Genomic DNA, 16,930 nt, shown 5'->3' with positions numbered 1-16,930 from the left:
CATTCAAAGCTTGTGTTTCCTTATTAATTTTCTGTCTGGATGATCTGTCCATTGGTGTAAGTGAGGTGTTAATGTCCCCCGCTATTATTGTGTTACTGTCGATTTCCTCTTTTAGAGCTGTTAGCAGTTGCCTTATGCATTGAGGTGCTCCTGTGTTGGGTGCATATATATTTATAATTGTTATGTCTTCTTCTTGTTTTGATCCCTTGATCATTATGTAGGGTCCTTCCTTGTCTCTTGTAATAGTCTTTATTTTAAAGTATATTTTATCTGATACGAGTATTGCTACTCCAGCTTTCTTTTGATTTCTATTTGCATGGAATATCTCTTTCCATCCCCTCACTTTCAGTGCGTATGTGTCCCTAGGTCTGAAGTGGGTCTCTTGTGGACAGCATATATATGGGTCTTGTTTTTGTATCCATTCAGTGAGCCTGTGTCTTTTAGTTGGAGCATTTAGTCCATTCATGTTTAAGGTAATTATTGATATGTATGTTCCTATGACCATTTTCTGAACTGTTATGAGTTTGTTTTTGTAGGTCCTTTTCTTCTCTTGTGTTTCCCACTTAGAAGTTTTTTAGCATTTGTTGTAGAGCTGGTTTCGTAGTGCTGAATTCTCTTAGCTTTTGCTTGTCTATAAAGCTTTGGATTTCTCCATCAAAACTGAATGGGATCCTTGCCAGTTAGAGTAATCTTGGTTGTAGGTTCTTCCCTTTCATCACTTTAAGTATATCATGCTACTCCCTTCTGGCTTGTAGAGTTTCTGCTGAGGAATCAGCTGTTAACCTTATGGGGATTCCCTTGTGTGTTATTTGTCAGTTTTCCCTTGATGCTTTCAATAATTTCTCTTTGTCTTTAGTTTTTTGTCAATTTGATTACTATGTGTCTCGGCATGTTTCTCCTTGGGTTTATCCTGCCTGGGACTCTCTGCATTTCCTGGACTTGGGTGGCTATTTCCTTTCCCATGTTAGGGAAGTTTTCAACTATAATCTCTTCAAATATTTTCTCAGGTCCTTCCTCTCTCTCTTCTCCTTCTGGGACCCCTATAATGCGAATGTTTTTGCATTTAATATTGTCCCAGAGGTCTCTTAGGCTGTCTTCATTTCTTCTCATTCTTTTTTCTTTATTCTGTTCTGCAGCAGTGAATCCCACCATTCTGTCTTCCAGGTCACTTATCCGTTCTTCTGCCTCAGTTATTCTGCTATTGATTCCTTCTAGTGTAGTTTTCATTTCAGTTATTGTATTGTTCATCTCTGCTTGTTTGTGCTTTAATTCTTCTAGGTCTTTGTTAAACATTTCTTGCATCTGCTCGATCTTTGCCTCCATTCTTTTTCCGAGGTCCTGGATCATCTTCACTATCATTATTCTGAATTCTTTTTCTGGAAGGTTGCCTATCTCCACTTCATTTAGTTGTTTTTCTGGGGTTTTATCTTGTTCCTTCATCTGGTACAAAGTCCTCTGCCTTTTCATTTTGTCTATCTTTCTGTGAATGTGGTTTTCCTTCCACAGGCTGCAGAATTGTATTTCTTGCTTCTGCTGTCGGCCCTCTGGTCTGTGTATAGATTTTTACACTGGAAAATTGCTTTTAATCAAAACGTTATGTATATGTTTAGACCATATCAAAAAAATGATAAATGAATGATCTGAGAAGAAAACTGATACACTTGTGTATGTGTGACATAGCAGGTGTTAGTATCTCAAGGTGGGAGTGTTTCATTAAGCATCCAAGATGGTTTTATGGGAAATCTCATGCTATTGGTGAGAGTGAAGATTGGATCGACCTTTCCAGGGAGCAATATGAACATGTATCAAAATTTCAAAAGTAACCATCCTTTGATCCAGGGTAAATTCAATCCTAGGAATTTAATCCTAGGAAATAATGGGAAAACTGCAAGGTTTTCCATCATGTCTTTGTTTATGAGAGTGAAAATAGAAAACAACAACTCATATTCCTCACAATAGATGAATAATCAGGAAAATTTTGATCCAGGTATATCATGTAATATTATACAGCTGTTATATTATGGCATAAATTTATATTTTTGAGATGGAAAAAACTTTAAGACACGTTAAGTTAAAAAAAAACCCAAAATTATAGGATGGTATGCAGGGACTTCCCTGGTGGTGCAGTGGTTAAGGATCTGTCTGCCAATACAGGGGACACAGGTTAGAGCCCTGGTCCAGGAAGATCCCACATGCCATGGAGCAACTAAGCCTGTGTGCCACAACTACTGAGCCTGCACTCTAGAACCCGCGAGCCACAACTACTGAGCCCACATGCCACAACTACTGAACCTCACACGCCTAGAGTCCATGTTCAGCAACAAGAGAAGCCACTGCAGTGAGAAACCCGCGCACTGCAATGAAGAGTAGCCCCCACTCGCCGCAACTAGAGAAAAGCCCGTGCACAGCAGCGAATACCCAACACAGCCAAAAGTAAATTAATTAATTTAAAAAATATGGTATGCAGAGAATGGTTCAAGTTTTGTAGAAAAAAAGGATAAAAAGATATATGTATTTCTTTATACACAAATATATAAATTCACTAGTGTCTGGAGAACACCAAATATAAGAGCTATAAGCCTTCGCCGCTGTGTCTGGACAGCAGGTGCTTCTCCACTGGGCACAGTGAGATCCAGCTCGGAGCTTCCTCTGTGTCAGCTCAGACCCCTCTGGAGGTGGGCAGGGGCTCTATCTTCCTGAGGTTCGCAGCTTGAACCACCACAGTGTATTTGTGCCGGTCTTCCTCTGTCCTCCTGACGCTTGTGTCAGCTTGATTTCCCTAAGTCCAGCCCGGGTGGATGCTGTGCCTTCTGCTGGGCGGCACCCCGCCCTAAGTGCAGGGTCTCTCCAGCCGCAGTCTCTGCCCCGAGGTCCTGGGCTCGACCCCCTGGGCCCTCTTCTAGTCCTCCAGGTGACCTGCACCCCAGGAAGGTGCGTGCCCGTCTCAGGCCACTGCCCTCCTGCCCTGAGTGATTCACGCCCCTCATCTCCACTGGATTGTAGAATTCGTGTTTATCCACTTTAGCATCCGAGCACAGAGAACAGAGCTGTGCTCAGTGCTCATTGTGTGGTTATGAATGAAAGAAGTAATACAACGAATGATTGATTGCTCTTAAAAAATTAGTTTCTTTCCATTCCCTCTGGTTATTTGTATATAGCGATTTTTGAGCGAAGAAAAGTTTCTGTAATCAAATCTAGAGAAAATTTGTTTTTCAGGGTTGTGCTAATAGAGAATAAAATATTTACACTCTCCCACACTTGCTGTATCATTTATAATTTACCTTGCAAACTCCCTCTGGACCATCCCACTAGTCTAGGAATCAGTACAGGTGGGAGTTCATTCCTTCCCCCGAGACTGCCAGCTCTCATCCCCTTCTCTGATTTTCCTTCCAATCTTTTTTTTTCTTTTAAACTGTCTTTTTAATTTTTAAATTGATATCCAGTTGATATATAACATATTAGTTTCAGGTAAATGACGTAGTGATAAAATATTTGTATATATTATGAATCATCACCACAGTATTTCTAGTTAACATCCAACACTACACAGGTACATTTTTTTTTCTTGTGATGAGGACTTTTAAGGTCTATTCCCTTAGCAACTTTCAAATATACAATATAGTATTGCTAACTATCGTCGCCAAGCTGTACATTACATTCCCAGGCCTTATCTACTTTATAACTGAAACGTTGTACCTCTTGACCACCCTCGCCCATTTCAGCTCCCCACCCCCGCCCATTTCAGCTCCCCACCCCTGCCTCTGGCAACCAGCAATCTGTTTTCTGTATCTATGAGTTCATTTTATTGTTGTCGTTGTCTTACATTCCACATATAAGTGAGATCATATGGTGTTTGTCTTCTCTGTCTGACTTATTTCATTTAGCATGATGCTCTCTGGGTCCATCCATGTTGTCACAAACGGCAGAATTTCTTTTTTATGGCTGAGTAATGTTCCATTGTATATATACATACCAGTGCCTTATGAGGGGCTAGAACATAGCAAACTCTCAACAAACGTGGTTGTTCTGCATGAGTGTTTAAGCAAGGTAATGTCTATGAAGTTTACTCTAATTAAAAATGGCACAGAGGGCTTCCCTGGGGGCTCAGGGCTTCCTTGGGGGTGCAGGGGTTAAAAATCCGCCTGCCAATGCAGGGGACACAGGTTCGAGCCCTGGTCTGGGAAGATCCCACATGCCACAGAGCAGCTAAGCCCATGCACCACAACTACTGAAGCCCGCATGCCTAGAGCCTGTGCTCTGCAACAAGAGAAGCCACTGCAATGAGAAGCCCGTGCACCGCAACCAAGTGTAGACCCCGCCCACCGCAACTAGAGAAAGTCCGCACGCAGCAAAGAACGCCCAACGCAGCCAAAAATAAATTGTTTTAAAAAAGGGCATGGAAATGTTAGGAGTTTTAACTAGTCGTCTATAACCAGAGGATACATGTGTTGTTGATGATAGTCATGTCCTACCCCGATTGAAGCACACCCACCACTTCCTATTTTGTTCACGATGGAATCTGAACACTTTATGGTCTCATTAAGCTATATTTTTAAAATGCTAGGCAAAGTAGTGGTTTTCTTTTTTCTTTTTTCTTTTTTTTTTTTTTTTTTTTTTGCGGTACGCGGGCCTGTCACTGCTGTGGCCTCTCCCGCTGCGGAGCACAGGCTCCGGACGCGCAGGCTCAGCGGCCATGGCTCGCGGGCCCAGCCGCTCCGTGGCATGTGGGATCCCCCCGGACCAGGGCACAAACCTGTGTCCCCTGCATCGGCAGGCGGACTCTCAACCACTGAGCCACCAGGGAAGCCCTGGTTTGTTATTTTTGCTAATAAATATCTTCTGACATCTAATGAGACTTGAAAGCCAACAGTGTTCTTTCTTCAGATTTTTATTGTCCTAGAGTGCTGATTTGCATTTTGTTATGTATGATTTTCTTGATTCTATTTCATGAGAAAAGTAAATGTTTATAAACCATGCATCTGCATTTTGTAACTTACTTCTGGAAGGCAAAGATACCTTCGTCTAACCCTTGCCTTTCACCTATAATGAGTTTTTTGTTTCATTTTGATTTGATTTTTCTTTCAGTTCTGCTACATCAACAGGCAAAGCTTGAAATATTATGTTCAGGATCTCTTTGCTGGAAAAGCAAACTAAACATTTCATTTGGTGCTATAGCCCCTGAAGGCCCCACGGGGACAGCGTCACCATTTCCATGCTCACGACTGTTGGGTGCAATAATCCTTCATTATTACTCAACCTTCTGAATTTACTGGTTCTGGGGAGGAAGAGAAAGGTGTAAATATTTGTGTCTTCCCTGCATGTTGCAACTCAACAGCATCATCGCAGTTCAATGCGTCCTTGAGTCAGTCCATTTGCATAGAGAATAGGGTACTGGGAAAGAAAGCTATCAGTAGTGTCAAGTTTGAATCCGAGAATGATCTTCTGAGTTTAAAAATACGTAGAGAAGAATGGAGTTCACTCCTATATACCCTCAAAGATTGCTCTGAATGACACCAATGTTTTTATGCTGGTACAGGCTTATGGCGTTTTAGAATTGGAGGTTCTGTTCTGACCCACTCATTTTATACGTGAAGAATTGGAGGCCCAGAAGGGCCAGTAGCCTGTCAGAGTTCAGGCAGCTTGCTCGTGGCAAAGGTGATGCAGAAATACAGGCCTTGGGATCTGCAGGCCACCTTTCTCTGGACTACAGGTGCTTTGTAATGCTTGCTGAGTATTCAGTTTGGAGATTATTCAGGGCCATTGCTTCTCCTCCTAGGTCCTGCATCTATTTCAGAGCATTTGCTAATTGTACCTAATATCGCTGAGAGGTGGGTTATCAGCCAGTCGATTTTGCGCTCTTTAGTGGATTTGGTAAAGGTTTAATAGGAAGGAGGTTTTTTCCTAAGATAAAAATAAACTTTTGGCAAGATTCTGTGATTTTTATCTATGGCTCCATGGTTTCCTCTCAAGTTAATTAAAAATATTTCAATGTATATGTATCTCTTCTTTATCACACCGACATAGATTCGTATCAATATATTACCAGAAATCTGGTAGTAATCTGATTCCAGATAGTATTATCAATTAATGTGCTTCCTCCTGTGATGTAAACAAAAAACATAGCAGATAGCGCTTTGCAACCTGCTTCGTCATCCTACAAAAGTGCTTTGCACCACCACGGCCTGGAGACTGCATTTATCACGGTGCCCAATGACTGCAGTACGGGAAACCAATGGCCCTTCCCTGTCCCGTCCTGCTCTAACAGTGGACAAGGCTGCTTGGTCACCTCCCTTCTTCAAAGCCTCTTCCGCATCTGGGTTTCTAGGGTGTCACGCTCTCCCTCCTCTCATCTCTCCTGCTGTCCCTCCTCGTCTCTCTGACCTTGGACCTCACCTCTGTCACACCCAACTCATTGGCATCAGACACAGACTCTACAGCCTCCACTCCCAAATCTGTATGTCCAGCTCAGACCTTGGTTCTAAACTCTAATCATATATCCAGTGTTCTCTGTGAAATCTCCAAAATATGCCCAAACACACTCTTTTATTTTTGGCCACACTGTGTGGCTTGCAGGATCTTAGTTCCCAGACCAGGGGTCTAACCTGTGCCCCCTGCAGTGTAAGAGCAGAGTCTTAACCACTGGACCTCCAGGGAAGTCCCCCAGACATACTCTTGATTCTCCAAGACCCCTGCATCCAACAACTTAATCTTCCATTTGTCTTTGACCAAACTCCAACTTACCCTTGATTCTTTTCTTTTACTCTCACCCCTCAAATCCAATCATCAGGAAATTCTCTTGGCTCTACCTTCAAAAGATCCAGAATCTGACTGCTTCTCACCTCTCCCCTCCTATGCTCTGGGCTAAGTCACCACCGTCTTCTTCATTAGACTATTTTAATAGATGCTTAACTCTTCTGCCTGCTTGCCCCCCACCTCCTTTGTCTGTCATCAACACAGCAACCAGTGTCATTTTTCAGCTCAATTCTAGGTACGTAGTTCCTCTGCTTGGAGCCTCCAACATCATTCCTCTCAGGGCAGACTCTTCTCTGGCAAAAATCACACAATAAGATTCAGGTTAACAAATATGTCACAATATGGATCCAAACCCTAATCCCGGGGATGGGCGGGATGCGGATGGCAGAGCGTGGACAGTGGAGCCAGGTTAAAACACGGTCCAGCTAGTGAACACTTTGATGGTAGAGTTTTTACGCTTCTAGCCGACAATTTTAAGTTTCAGAATTGGGAGACGGGGCGACTTCCTCATCCCTTTGCTTCTTTTTCTTGAATTTGTCCTTTAGTGACCTGAGTGTAAAGCAAGTTCTTGAAGCCAGCTGTTGGGTAAGACAACCTGTCAGAATCTGCGTCCGGCAGGTAGTATCCGTGGCCGTGGAGGGTCGAGCCAGAGAGCTTTGCTGTGGATTCTGCTGCCCTCTCTGGGGTGGAAATGTTTCTGACTTTGTTTGCGTGTTGTTTATTTAATTTGGAACAACTTAGATTTAGCAAAATGTGGTGGTGGCTTGTTGCAGTAATGGAGATGCCGCAAGGAAAAGGAACAGTCTTTGGACTTAAAATTACACTGGCTGTGAGGTCTCTTTTTCTGAAAATGTACCTTCTGAAAATAGAACTGATAATTTAAGTCTTTTCAAAAATACATACTCCATATATAAACTTTATGACATTCCTGTATAACTAAACTCAAAACATACTGTCTGCATCTATTCTGTTTAGAACATTGTGTAATGGGTTAAAGTATTGCTTTGTGTGTCATCAACAAATGTTCCCCAACTCGCCAGAGTGATCCTTTTTTTTTTTTTTTTTTTTTTTTTAATTATGAAAGACGGGAGGGATAGAGTGAGAGCTTGGGGTTAGTAGATGTAAGCTTTTATATATAGAATGGATAAACAACAAGGTCCTACTGTAGAGCACGGGGAACTATGTTCAATATCCTGTGATAAACCATAAGGGAAAGGAATGTCTGTGTGTGTATAACTGAGTCTCTTTGCTGAACACAACATTGTAAATCAACTATACTTCAATTTAAAAAAAACTACAAAAGGAATAACTGCTCTAAACATTTCTAGCAACATGAAAGCATATGTAAACTTATATATATATATATATATATATATATACTTTTTAATCTTTCTCCTTTCCCCCTTCTTATTCCAGAGCTTCAGAAGCAACCTCTACTTCCCATTGGGTATGTACCTGCCTAAAATCTTTACTATTAGTATTACCCTGCAACACACCACCACAGACTGGGGGGCTTAAACGACAGACCTGTATTTTCTCACAGTTCTGGAGGCTGGACGTCCAAAATCAAGGTGTCAGCAAGTTTGCTTTCTCTTGAGGCCTCTCTCCTTGGCCTGCAGACGGCCATCTTCTTGCCCTGTCCTCACATGGTCTTTTCTCCCCTGTATCTCTTTGTGTGTCCAAATTACCTCTTCTTATAAGGACACTGGTCAGATTGGATTGGGGCCCACACCAGCAGCCTTGTTTTAACTTAATCACCTCTTTAAAGGCCCTGTCTCCAAATACAGTCTCATTCTGATGTTTCTGGGGTAGGGCTTCAACATATGAGTCTGGGGGACACAATTCAGCCCATAACACTATGTATAGATTGAGTGTCTTTTCCCAACATAGGTAGGAGTACAGTACACACATCTTCCTGTGATTTGTTTTTCACTTAGCAATGTAACATGAAGATCTTTCAATGCCTATAGTTGTCCTTTTCACTGACTGCACCATCTCCTAGTTACTTGTTTAACCATCACATTGTCAGTGAACATTTAGGTTGCCTCCAATTACTTGCCAGCATATACACGATAATATTAATTTATACTCACAGGAAGCACTTTTGAGAGTGATTGCTAACCTCAGCTCTCACTGAGTTTGAATATTATCAATATTTTTTTAAATTCTTATATATTTGATGGGCAAACTTACCATTTTAATATGCATTTCTCGGGCTTCCCTGATGGCGCAGTGGTTCAGAGCCCGCCTGCCAATGCAGGGGACAGGGGTTCGTGCCCCGGTCCGGGAGGATCCCACCTGCCGCGGAACGGCTGGGCCCGTGAGCCATGGCCGCTGAGCCTGCGCGTCTGGAGCCTGTGCTCCGCAACGGGAGAGGCCACAACAGTGAGAGGCCCGCGTACTGCAAAAAACAAACAAACAAACAAAAAAAACACATGCATTTCTCTTATAACTGGACAGGTTGAACATCTTTTTGTATGTTCCACCTGTAATTTTGTGATTGTGTCTTGTTAATTGTCTTTTCTATCAGATGCCCATTTCTCTATGGGATAGTTTGTCTTTTTCTTGTTCATAATAATTCTTCATATATTATGACTATTTATCCTTCATCTGTTATACATTTTAAAATACTTCTGTCAGGTACAACTTGTATTTTAACTTTGTTTTTGTGGTTTGTTGTTTTTTTTTTTGACCTAGAAAGACTTTACATTTCTATGTGATCAAATCTGACAGCATTTTCCTTTATTTTTATTTATTTACAGTTTTTGGCCGCACCATGAGGCGTGTAGGATAATAGTTCCCCAACCAGGGATTGAACCTGTACCCCCTGCAGTGGAAGCGTGGAGTCTTTAACAGTGGACCACCAGGGAAGTCCCTCGTTTGTTTTTTTTTTTAATTGAAGTATAGTTGATTACCAATGTTGTGTTAATTTCTGCTGTACAGCAAAGTGATTCAGTTATACGTATATATACATTCATTTTTGTATGCTTTTCCATTATGGTTTACCCCAGGATATTAATTATAATTCCCTATGCTATACAGTAGGACCTTGTTGGTTATCCAACGTGTTTTCCTCTTAAAGGTTTGCATGTTTTTAGGAATGCCATCTCTACTAAAAGACAATGGCGCTTTTCCTGTATTTCTTTGGTATGAATTAATTACACATATTTCTCCTCTTTATCATGTCATAGTTTTAAACTCTGCAGAGGAACTTGCAGTGAAACATGAAGGTCTTCTCTACTTTTCCATCTCCTGGCTACACATCCACCCCTCCTCCCCTCCCTGGGCAACCAGTGTTCACTATTATTGCCTAGCATCCTAACATCCTCGCTCATTCACTGTGCATTTAAACAATCCCTGTGTCTCATTATAGAATCATAAATGAGATTGAGGTTCATGTCTGTTCATTTCACTGGCTTTTTCCATGCAGCTGTATGTCTTAGAAACTTTAAATGTCAGTACAAATAAGTCTACCTTATTCTTTTTAGTTTCTTGGAAACTTTAAATGTCAGTACAAATAAACGTACCTTACTCCTTCTGGTGGTGAAGGCTGTGGCATACTGTTACACTATACTTTATAAACTGTTTCTTTCATGACAAACGTGCAGTCCTTTTCAAATTTGTTTTTGTCACTACCATAATTTCAAAAGGTTGAAGTGTTAGTTTTGTTTTTTAATGTTTAGATTTTAATCTATCTGATATTTATTTTTATATTTAGTATAAGTTGTTTACTCAGCCGTACATTAAACAGCCCATCTTTTCTTTATCGATTTGAAATGCTACTTTATTATATTTTATAATAGTATGCCTAATTCTGCTTCTTGACTCATTTTTCTTGTTTTCCTATTGCTATTCCAAGACAATGCTGTTTTAATTATTGAATAATTATTAAATATTTATCTGCTATAGCAAGTTCATTTATATTATGATTTTTTTCCCCAAAAAGTATTCAGGTTGTTCTTGCCATTTGCTTTATTTTCTTAATGAGCTAGAAACAGCATGTCAAAATATGGAGACTTTTGGGAGTCTTTAGGCTGAGAGATTAATTTGTTGGAAGCATTGACTTTTTGGGAATTCCCTGGCGGTCCAGTGGTTAGGACGCCACACTCTCACTGCTGATGGGCCCAGGTTTGATCCCTGGTCGGGGAACTAAAATCTCACAAGCTGCGCAACTAAAAAAAAAAAAAAAAAAGCATTGACTTTTTAGAGTATTGAACCTCCTGCAATAATAATGGCCTGTCTCTCGCTATTTTTCCTGGTTTTCTTTGCTGTACTTCAATCAAGCTTTCTTTATAATGGCCTGCATGCTTACTTTTAGTTACAGTCCTAGGTATACTCCTGTTTTGCTAAATAAATGGAATTCTTTTCCTATTACATTTTACAGTAGGTTATGGCTGTTATATAGGAAAGTTATTGTTTTCTTTGCATGTTTATCTTACTTCTCATTAAGAAACAGACCTGTCCCAAAGAACTCACAAATGTAATGCAAGGAGAAGTCAATATTTAAGTAAGAATGTAAGAATAATTAGAGGTGCAGTTGTGTGATCTGCTCCACAAATTACTTTCAGAGCTCTAAAAGGTTCAAGAAAGCTTATCACAGTTACTGGTGGAGCTACGTGGCCCTTTAAGGAGAGGCAGCTCTCTAAACAATAGGTTATAGTGAATGTTGGCACAGAGATGACATTGAGTATGACATATGCTTAAAAGGATGACTGGCATCTCTTTTTTTTTTTTTTTGGCCACACTGCGTGGCTTGTGGGTTCTTAGTTCCCTGACCAGGGATTGAACCCACACCCTCAGCAGTGAAAGCACAGAGTCCTAACCACTGGATTGTCAGGGAATTCCCTGATTGGCATTTCTTGTCAGGTCAGATGAAATCTAAACACCAGTGTGAACAATGGACAGAAAGGAAGGGGGAGGGTATTATGAAAGCTCCCCAAAGGTCAAGCTGAGTATTTTGGACTTAATTCAATAAATAATGGGACTCATTTTGAGGTTAGAGATGTGACATTCAGAACATAGAGTTGGGACTTCCCTGGTGGCACAGTGGTTAAGAATCGCCTACCAATGCAGGGGACACGGGTTTGATCCCTGGTCCGGGAAGATCCCACATGCCGCGGAGAAACTAAGCCCGTGTGCCGCAACTACTGAGCCCGTGTACTGCAACTGCTGAAGCCCTTGTGCCTAGAGCCTGCGCTCCACAGCAAGAGAAGCCACTGCAATGAGAAGCCCACGCACCACAACGAAGATTAGCCCCTGCTCACCGCAACTAGAGAAACCCCATGTGCAGTAACAAAGACTCAACCCAGCCATAAATAAATAAATAAAAATAAATGTATTAAAAAAAGAACACAGAGTTGTAGTTTTTGGTTTTTTTGGGGGGCACACTGGATGTAATCTGGGATCAGGGTAGCCCACTGGAGAACTATTCCAGTAATATAGTCTTACAGAGAAAAGGGACTGAAACGAAGATAGAAGTAAATAAGGCATTTTCAAAAAAGAAAAAAATTAGGACAAAAAATTGAATATGAAGGAAAAGTAAGATATTTACAATATTTTTATCTTAGTTGAATAGAACAACAGCAATATGGTTACCAGAAGTGGGTGGGAAGCTGTTTTAATGAAAGATAATTGTTAAAAAAGACATGACAGGCCCTAAGTAGAGTGACCTGTGCTCAGTGTCACATCAGCAAACCAAGACTTAACACCTAACCTAACCACAGTTACAACCTCCCCCAGGACTGTAGTCTCAACTGGTCAGTCTTGAATTTTCAGGTCAGCACCAGTGAGGTATCTGCCACATAGTCCCCTTTTATCCCCTGTAGGTAGGTTCCCTAAGCCTGAAACAGTCCACTCTTTGCCGCCTTCTGCCTATAAAAGACTTTCATTTTGTGCAGCTCCTTGGAGCTCCTCTCTACTTGCTGGATGGAATGCTGCCTGATTCATGAATTGTTTAATAAAGCCCATTAGAATCTTCAATTTACTCAGCTGAATTTTTGTTAACACAAGAAGAATTTGGATTAGAACATGTTTAGATAAATATTGAGGTAGTAGAAAAGTTTATTTGGTATGAAACTGAATCTGGGTGATTGGTGCACTGAAATAATTCAAGAGCATCACACGCTCTTGTTTTTGGAGCAAATCAGCTTGTACCAATCTGCTTTTTTTTTTTTTGCGGTACGCGGGCCTCTCACTGTTGTGGCCTCTCCCGTTGCGGAGCACAGGCTCCGGACGCACAGGCTCAGCGGCCATGGCTCACGGGCCCAGCCGCTCCGCGGCACGTGGGATCTTCCCGGACCGGGGCACGAACCCGTGTCCCCTGCATCGGCAGGCGGACTCTCAACCACTGCGCCACCAGGGAAGCCCCCAATCTGCTTTTGATTCATGGTGTAGTAAGACTTAATTCCTGTGGGTTTCTACTGATGTGGTTAAAGGTGCTTTGTTTTGTTTTGTTTGTGCTTTGTTTTTGTTTTGTTAATAGTCAAAAATCATTCAACTGGTGAAAATCTATGAACTGGGATGAGTTTACAGAGATGATTTTCTAAAAAATACAATCGTGTTCAAGTTAAGCCCTTTATAAGGGGTATTTTGGTGAAGATATCTGAGAAGGGAGTGAACAGAGGGAGAGATGCTGGGAAACGCCAGGGATAGAAATAATGATTAATTATGAACTCAGAATACACCTTAGAAAGACTGCTCTACTTCATTGTCACACTGGCTTTTTGGCTATAGGCACATGTAACTGCGAAACAGGAAGAAATGTCAACATTCATTGCTACCCAAGTAGACCTAGTGAGTAGTCAAGGGATGTGCTTGTATTTGCGAAAGTGTGCGTGTGTGTGTGTGTGTGTGTGCACGTGTGCGCGTGCAAACTGAAGAAAGGCATGGCAGGTTCTGGTTTCAGGATCTGAGTTTTGGAGCACAGCACGGGTGAGGGAGCCCTCCAGACAACAGGGGCCCTTTAGTCCCCTCTGCTCCTCTAAAGGCCGAGGCCCCAGCGCCCCAGCTGTCTTCTTTCTCCATTCCTGCCCCAGGCGAGCAAGTGCTATACAAGGACAACACAGCCAGGGAGAAGCGTGGGAAATTCCCCAAAAAGTTCAGTACTGAGCCCAGAATTAACTAACTTTCGACAAGAATTTTCAGGGGAAGAAAGTTAATTTCACTCATCAGATAGATGAGTTTCTCATAAGTATATTTTAAAAATTGAAGACTTTTTTCCTGTGGTACTTAAATAAGGATGAAATGAAGCTCTTCAATCATTTAGGGTTGTTTGTGTGTTTGTTGGCAGATTCTGTTGGAAGAAGGATGCACTTCTGACAAAACACTAAAGCTATTGGCAACAGCATGAAAAAGATGATTCGTTTTTGAGCTTTCAGGCAAGAACATTGTTGAATTTAAAAGCCTTTGTCTCACTGGGAGCAAACCAGATTTAGCTGAACAATTAGAAGAGTTTGAGCTGCCACCCAGTCTTTCAGATGTCCAGGGAAGAAGTGATTTCCCCTCAAGCCCAATTTTTGAATTGTTTTTATTTTTTCCCCATAAAACAGGCAAACATTGTATGACTCAGTTCCAACACTCTTATATGTATTATCCACATATTTCACCCAGCCCCACCTGGCAGTGTGTCAGATTTGTGCAATCAGCGGCTGACAAGTCTTGTTGACTGCAGTGTCACATGGAGCTTGGAACCCTGAGAGTCTTCACTTGGTGTCCCCCAGGGCACATGCGGCTTATTGCTTCCCGTGTGTTACTGTTGGATGGGAGAGAACTTGAAATGTGCCATAGATCGGATTTTAACGAGAAAAGTATCATTGGAAGAAAGGGAGTGACTGAAAGCACCACCAGAATTGTATGGGAAACATTTCCCTGTTCTCATTTCATTTTGTTTATTGCCCCAAATGTGCCACATCTCTAGTACATTTTGTTCAGATATGGTTTATGAAGTCTGTTTTTTTTTAATTAAAATTTTTTTGGCTGCATTGGGTCTTTGTTGCTGCGCACGGGCTTTCTCTAGTTGCGGTGAGCGGGGGCTGCTCTTCCTTGCGGTGCGCGGGCTTCTCACTGCGGTGGCTTCTCTTGTTGCGGAGCACGGGCTCTAGGTGCGCGGGCTTCAGTAATTGTGGCACGCGGGCTCAGTAGTTGTGGCACGAGGGCTCTAGAGCGCAGGCTCAGTAGTTGTGGTGCACGGGCTTAGCTGCTCCGCGGCATGTGGGATCTTCCCGGACCAGTGATAGAACCCCGTGTCCCCTACATTGGCAGGCGGATTCTTAACCACTGCACCACCAGGGAAGTCACTGAAGTCTGTTTCAATGCAGGGTGACTTCTTCCAAAGCGTTTTTTTTTTTTTTTTAATATTTATTTATTTGGCTGCTCTGGGTCTTAGTTGCGGCACGCGGGATCTTCGTTGCTGCACGTGGGCTATTTAGTTGCAGCAAGTGGGATCTAGTTCCCTGACCAGGGATTGAACCCGGGTCGCCTGCTTTGGGAGTGCGGAGTCTTAACCACTGGACCACCAGGGAAGTCCCCAAAGCGTTTCTGTTTGATGGGTTCAGTAGAATCACTGGCACTTAACACCTTTCTCTATAGTCTTTATAGACACACCACAGTTTTGTGACATTTATTTATTTATTGGTCAAATAAATTCACAGGAAGTGTTTAGCATCATATGTGGTCACTGTGTGATATCTTTGGAGCAATACGTGCACAGTACGTGAGTTCATTCATGATGCTGAACAGTAATCACCCACACAAGACCTAGAACGAGGCTGACAACTAATGGTATGAATAGGCTGTCTTTCAAGTGTCCTTTAGGTGCTGTGTTTCTCCCTCAGTTACCCCATCCCTCCCTGTGTCCTATAGACCAGAGTCCCTGTGCTCAACTCCATCGTCCAGAGCCCATCTCCAGGTTAACCCTCCTGGGCTGCTCACCCCCTGGGAGCCAGATTGGTCCAATGTATCCTCTCTCTCTGACCTCCTATGTCCTCCACGAGAAGGTGCAGGCGAGGATTTTGTATTTTCAGCTCACAGGATGCTGCGTCACACTTTTGTAACTCTGAAGCCAAGGACAGAGGGCTGTTGGCCATTCAGTGGGAGGGGCCTATTCTATTTCCTCAGGTTTTTTGTTTGGTTTTTTTAAGGCCAAGAAACAGTTTTTTAATGCTTAACCCTGTACTGTTACATAGTAGCAACAAGCAATTATAAAATGAAAAATACAAAAAATACACAATTTACAATAACTTCAAAAACCATCTAATGCCATACTGTGAGGAATTTCTTTCTGTTCCTTGTGCTATGTTTTCTTCTACATTTGGAATCTTTTTTTTTGGCATCCTCGTGTTTTTAAAAAGATGACTAAGGTTACCAGCGGGTGAACACTCAGCTTCTGTGGGAAAATATCTGACCCTGTTCATGCAGAGATAGTTTCATAAATGACATGTGCATATATCTAAACAGATTAGCTTACTGACTTTTGGGCAAGGATATCTTGATCTAGGGATCAGAAAGAACCTCGGACGTAGTTACCTAGCAACAAGCTTTAAATTATAATGAGATTAAGTCAGTTTGCCCAGAATCCAAATGGTATCAGGAACAGACACCCGGCCAGGATTAACCAAAATCTATTAACTTGAAAAGTCCCATAAGTCAAGGTTGCCTTCTTAGGTATAAATAAATATAATGCTTCAAAGAAGATACATAACGTTGACGTCTGAGCCTTAACTGCATTTGAAACTCTGTGGTTGATTGTGTTTATTCTTCTCTTGGTCTTCAGTCTGCCTGTTCATCTCCTCCCTCTCGTCAGCTCTCCCTCCTGATGCCTCTCACATCGGTTTGTCCTTCCACATTTGTGCTCAGCCCCTCTTGTTTATACTGTCATCACCTCTCACCACACCATTCTCCATATTTTTAGAAATCAGTCCACAAAGAGGAAATGCAAACTAATTTGGCTTAGACTTTTCAGTGCCTGTTTCTTTTCTTTTTTTAAAAGGTATAGGAGCCTTTTAGTTATTTTTAAAATTAATTTATTTATTTGGTTGCACCAGGTCTTGGTTGCAGCAGGCTTGCTCCTTAGTTGTGGCATGTGAACTCTTAGTTGAGGAATGCATGTGGGATATAGTTCCCCGACCAGGGATTGAACCCAGGCCTCCTGCGTTGGGAGCGCTGAGTCCTATCCACTGTG

Source organism: Delphinapterus leucas, chromosome 17 (assembly GCF_059928025.1).
Source record: "Delphinapterus leucas isolate spDelLeu-1000000601 "Yukka" chromosome 17, BTC_Dleu_Yukka2, whole genome shotgun sequence".
In the NCBI taxonomy this organism is placed as follows: Eukaryota; Metazoa; Chordata; class Mammalia; order Artiodactyla; family Monodontidae; genus Delphinapterus; species Delphinapterus leucas.
Note: the sequence above shows the minus strand (reverse complement) of the source record.